Source organism: Daucus carota, chromosome 4 (genome assembly GCF_001625215.2).
Source record: "Daucus carota subsp. sativus chromosome 4, DH1 v3.0, whole genome shotgun sequence".
In the NCBI taxonomy this organism is placed as follows: domain Eukaryota; kingdom Viridiplantae; phylum Streptophyta; class Magnoliopsida; order Apiales; family Apiaceae; genus Daucus; species Daucus carota.
This window is the reverse complement of record NC_030384.2, coordinates 3,478,845-3,484,841: the sequence shown is the minus strand read 5'-3', so window position 1 is coordinate 3,484,841 and position 5,997 is coordinate 3,478,845. Positions and strand designations below refer to the sequence as shown.

The window sequence follows — 5,997 nt, the reverse complement described above, 5'->3', positions numbered from 1 at the left end:
TTATCTACTTTGCAATTTTATATAAATTTATGCCATGCATTATTATGTTATAAATGTATTGTTGCTTTATATATTCTACAAATTCATATAAATTATTGATAATTAAGATATATCGTGTCTCTGCATTTAACCCCTAATATTTTATTTATAATAACTTGCTCTTAGCATAAAAGTGCAGGTTTCCCAACATGAGTTGCTTAGAGGTGCTACCTAATATTTAGGATACCAGTGGTTTCAATTGATTGTTTTGCAGAGAAGAAATTTCTAAATGGACGTGTTTCTAAGTATTAACTAGTATTTTAATTCTAATATACTCGTTAGTTGAAAGTTTTGTAGGATGAAAATAATGTGAATGGATAAGGAATAGGATATTTACAAGACGTGTCTTCCCTTAACAGGGCACGTCACGAGGTAAGTACTAAAACTCTTACTATTTTGTATTACAATTTTCTGTATGTGTAAAGTTTTATGCAGGTCCTCTTGAAATTCTCGAGAGCCGCACCTTCCCCTAACAGGGCGCGTCATAAGCACTGTATTCTCCAACCTGCATCTTCAAGTCAAGCTCATACTCCGAAACTGGGGGGTGATCATACAGATTAGAAGAAGGATTTGGATAAGAAGGGCGCGCCTCATCCTCATCTAAGACGTGGTAGAAGGCACGTTCTTCTACTTCATCCTCGGCTTCCGTGGCCTCATTTCTCCTTCAGCCTTGGCTTCTGCGGCCTCATCTCTCCTTCAATCTTGGCTTCCGCGGCCTGTTCGCAAAAATCTACATGCAAGCGCACGTGATCATAAGTAATATATTTGTTCGTTCCCACAGAGACTGGTGAATTAAGAATACGCACCTATGCAACAATGTATGAGTAATTTTCACTGCCAAGACAATTAACAAGGATGCGTTCTTTTATACTAATAACTAAATTTACTAATCAAATTCAGAATAGGAAAACACATGGGATTCTAACTTCATTATCGAATTCGTCTAGAATTGAAATTACTGATTAACATGCGACTGTTGATCCTAATCAGACAACACGAAAGTAATACATGCCAACTCTCGTTGCACACATATCATACCAATCAAAATCCGCAATTAAGACAGAAATCTCATGGACACCAACAAAGCTCAGACCCTATATCTCTATAGCGGTAGTGTAAGCAGAGAGGTTTAATAACAGGTCGTCTATCGTGATTACACAGGGTGATAAAAATAGTTCAAGTCTACCACAAATTATGTTTCATTCACATAATCCTATGTTTACATGGCATAGTTCTAAATTCAATCATCCACTCTCGCTTCAGAAAGAATTAACAAACAACTTAGAAGTTAGCTACGCTCCTAAGAAGAATAAGCACGGCTCATGCAAAGAAATCAACGTACGTCACAAAATCAGCAATTAATATTCTTTACTAGACTACATCGATAAATCCATTAGATTCCCATGAAGGCGGTTAGTTCATAATCGAACTAATCGACATCATGGGTTCTAATGAAAACATGATAAATAAAAGACGAGAATTAAGCGGAATAAAAGTACTTGAATTAATAATAAAGAACACAACGTTACAGATTTGATGTTCACGATCTCGCTCGAAACTGTCACTTCCTCGCGAAGAACGATCCAATACAAAACTGATAATGTGCTTGATTACAAGAGAAAAACTGATAAAACTATAATCCGATATTCTACGAAAAAAACTACTTGGAGGCTAGGGTTTTTCACATGAGAAATTAAAATACATTGACCAAGTCAACCGGGCCTCGACCGCTGCTAAAATCCATCAGAAAAGCTTCAAAAATCGGCCCGGGACACTTCTGCTGGGCGCGGCCGCGCTAAACTAGCGCAGGCGCGCTAGTGGGGACAGTAGCTAGCGCGGGCGCGCTAAGCTTTAGCGCGGGCGCGCTACTGTCTGCCACTGGCAGCCCGTTTCTTCGTTTTTTAGCTCGTTCTCGCGTGCATGCCCTTCCTCGCTCTAGTACCACTTCCGTAGGTGATCACGGTTGCATTTAGCACATGCAACAAGCCCTTTAAACCCCTAGATAGCTCTAGTGGACGAGTGTGTTCTCGTGAGGGTTTGTAGAAGATGTACCCACAAAATCCCAAGTCGTGATGAATCCACAATTCTCTATTCTTGCAAATAATGCACCAAAAACAACCTAAAATGATAGAAAATCACTTCATCACCTCAACTCGTGACCTGCACAGAAAAACACTAAAAACACATCAAAAGACACTAAACACTTAAGTACAACCAACCAATTTAAGTGGAAATGAAGGCCTATAAGTGTGTATAAATACCACTTATCACACCCCCAAACTTAAACTGATGCTTGTCCTCAAGCGTCAACGACACTATACAATAATACAATGCAATGCATGAATGCAACTACGTGATGAATGAGTGAACTATGAAGTAATTGCCTTGCCAATTATAATACCTCAGATTGTGCTAATGTTCTCGAATTTCATCTCTCTCGCTACTAAGTCAATTACTCCTCTATTTACAAGTGTGGAGTGCCAGTGTGTGCAAGCATGCTCTTTTATTGAGACAAGACAAAAACTACTACTTCCACAGAATCCCCATCAAGAATCGTAAAAGTTTAGAACTAACACCCCGTCACTCAAGTCCAACTAAAAGCCAAGGTCCCAAAGAATGTCCACACCCTTCTATTTTATTCACTATTTTTTTTTCTTTTTATTTTTTTTATTGGTGATTAATTGCTCGGTCTAAGGTCAGAGCGCTTCGCAGTGTAAATGCGTTACGAACACCACAAGACTTCACACACCAATTATTCACTCTATTCTAGTGGTTTATTTAACCGTGCAATGGTTGAGATCCCTAAAGAATTATGCACTAGTACCCATGTAGCGAGTGTTGGGTCAACAATCCCAAACCACGAAGGGCTTTAGGTTGTTAGGCACAAAGTCCCCTCAGACTTAATTACTCGAGTACTAATGAGCTCAACCTAGTTAATTCTACCACTTATTTTTCTAGTGAATTTTATTTACTACTATTTTTTTTTTATTTTTTTTTCTAGAAAGGTATATCTACTCCTCAGTTCCCCCAAACTTAAGATTTACAGGCCTAAGCTGAAGGGTGCTCAATTCAATCCTAGAATTCATGGAATTTCGTCTAAATCCTATCTCAAGAACATATGTGAATTACAATTTCCAACACAAGCAATTTCCAAGTACTAACCTAGCATTGCAATTGAAATTACTAATCAAGAACTACGCACATAACTCATCATAGGCAATTAACTTGGCTTAACTTCATAATTCATGCAAATGCTCGTGATACTAACTACAACAATTACTACTAAACATGTAAAATAAAAAAAATTGAGAAAAATAGAAAAAAACGTGAGAAATAATCAAAACAAAATAAAAAAAACGTGAACTACATGTACTAACTAACACATGCAATAATAAACAAAATTACAATAACATGCTCTTCCTTAGATTACCACCCCCAAACTTAAAATTTTCAATGTCCCCATTGAAGGTGATAAAAAGGATCGAATGTACCTAGAAGTCGGGAGGATCACCCTCCTCGGGTGGAGGATCAGGCGGTCGAGACACCATGCCATCTCCAAACACTGGCCAATCAACCTCAACACCAATGGCTCGAAAAGCACTCCCAAGAGCTTGAGTCAAATTCTCTGCAAAACGGCGGTGAATGTCATGCATGTCATCTATGCGCCGTGACAACCTTCTAAACTGCACCTCACTTAAGAGATCCGGTGGTAGTTTGAGTTCGAGATTAGGAGCTTCTTCAATAGATGGTTTAAGATGCTCCTGAAAATTTTTAAACTCTACTAATCCACGAGACTCGAATCGCATATCGAACCTCCTTTTCCATGGGGATGCATTCAAGAACTGAAGTTTCTCTACTTCCTCTTCATCTCCGAATTCAGCTTCACCTGTTAGAACCCTTTCCAAGATGTCAGTTTTCGGCCTCTGGTCAATTTTCGAATGAGCTGCAGCTTTTATTGGCTCCACCTTAAAGCATTCTTCTTCGTCAGTTGGAAATTTCATTGCGTTGAACACTTTAAAAGTGACACTCTGATCTTGAACTCTCATTGTAAGCTCTCCTTTTTTCACATCGATCGAAGTTTGGCCTGTAGCTAAGAATGGCCTTCCCAAGATAATGGGAATCTTCTCATCCTCCTCGAAGTCTAGAATGACAAAATCAGCAGGGAAGATGAGCTTATCCACCTTAACCAAGACATCTTCCACTATACCTCTCGGGTATGTGATGGACCGATCAGCCAGTTGTAAGTACATGGTTGTAGGTTTTGGCTCCGGCAAACCAAGTTTCTTGAAGACAGATAATGGCATCAGATTAATGCTAGCTCCCAAGTCACATAAACACTTGTCGAATGACCATGGTCCAATGGTACACGGGATTGTGAAACTTCCCGGATCTTTCAGCTTCGGAGGCAATTTCTGCTGCAGCACCGCACTACACTCCTCGGTCAAAGCCACAGTCTCCAATTCCTCAAGTTTGAGTTTCCGAGATAGAATACCTTTCATAAATTTAGCATAACTCGGCATTTGTTCTAGAGCCTCCGCAAAAGGTATGTTGATTTGTAGTTTCTTGAAAACCTCTAGAAATTTAGCGAATTGTTTGTCGAGCTTATGCTTCTGAAGTCTCTTCGGAAAAGGTGGAGGTGGATATACTTGCTTGACCCCAGTATCAGTTTTCGGGCTAGACTTTTCGGCTGACTCCTTGCTTGCTTCCTCGTTGATTTTGTTCTTGTCAGCTTCAACAACAGTTTTTCCACTATCAGACTCAGATGAGAGCACGGGTGTTTCAACCCGTCGATCACTCTCTTCTTTGCTTCGCTCTGTTGCTGATTCTTTATCCTTCGTAACCTTTCCGGACCTCAAGGTGACAGCCTGTACCTGTTCCTTCATCTCTTTCTTACCCGGATTGGCCTCGGGAATACTAGGAAGGGTTCCTTGTGGTCTGTTTATCAACGCATTAGCAATTTGCCCAATCTGATTCTCCAAAGTCTTGATTGACACCGCTTGGCTTTTAAACATTAACCTCAATTCTTCCAATTCAGATCTTTCATTGGAAGACTGTCCAGCCACCCCTTGATTTTGTTGCTGGAATCCGGATGGATGAAATTGCTGCTTCGGTGCAAACTGTTGTTGAAAACCAGAAGGATTGAAAGGTCTAGCTCCTTGCTGCTGAAATTGATGTTGCGGGTGTGGCATGAAGTTCTGATTGTTGCTCCAGCCGAAAGTTGGATGATTCTGATTAATCGGGTGATAAGTAGCCTGAGCTGGCTACGGAGATCTCTGAAAATTGCTCACAAACTGAGCGGATTCACTAGATATAGCACACTGATCAGAAGAATGTGCACCCGCACAAAGCTCGCAAGCAATAGGCGGTGGCTGAACTCCCAAGTTAGCTAAGGAATCCACCTTCATAGTAAGAGCCTTAAGTTGAGCAATCAAGGCTGTAGTAGCATCAACATCTAGAATTCTTGTTGCCTTGCCCTGATGAAAACGCTGAGTAGGATTCTGATATTCGTTCGCAGCCATCATCTCGATCAACTCATAAGCCTCATCATAGTTCTTAGCCCATAGAGCTCTACCTGATGCTGCATCGAGCATTGGCCTCGATTGAGGTCCCAAGCCATTATAGAAACAATTTATCACCATCCAATCAGGCATCCCATGATGTGGGCACTTTCGAAGCATCTCCTTGTAGCGTTCCCAAGCTTCACATAAAGTTTCACCCGACAACTGAGAGAATTGAGTGATAGCATTCCTGATTGCAGCTGTTTTGGCCATAGGGAAGAACTTAGTAAGAAATTTCTGAGCCAGATCTTCCCATGTCGTAATAGATCCTGCAGGAAGAGAATGCAACCATCCCTTAGCTTTATCCCTTAGAGAAAATGGGAACAGCCTCAATTTGATGGCATCGTCAGTAACACCATTGAACTTGAAAGTGTCGCAGATCTCAATGAAATCCCGAATA

General features: G+C 40.5%; 1 non-coding gene across 1 annotated transcript; it reads left to right on the top strand.

Annotated features, from left to right (window-relative positions):
* The first annotated feature begins 5,688 nt into the window (after positions 1–5,688).
* Positions 5,689–5,795, top strand: LOC135152530 (small nucleolar RNA R71). Its single transcript, XR_010291705.1, has one exon. It is a non-coding gene; the product is annotated as a small nucleolar RNA R71 (small nucleolar RNA).
* Positions 5,796–5,997: the final 202 nt, after the last annotated feature.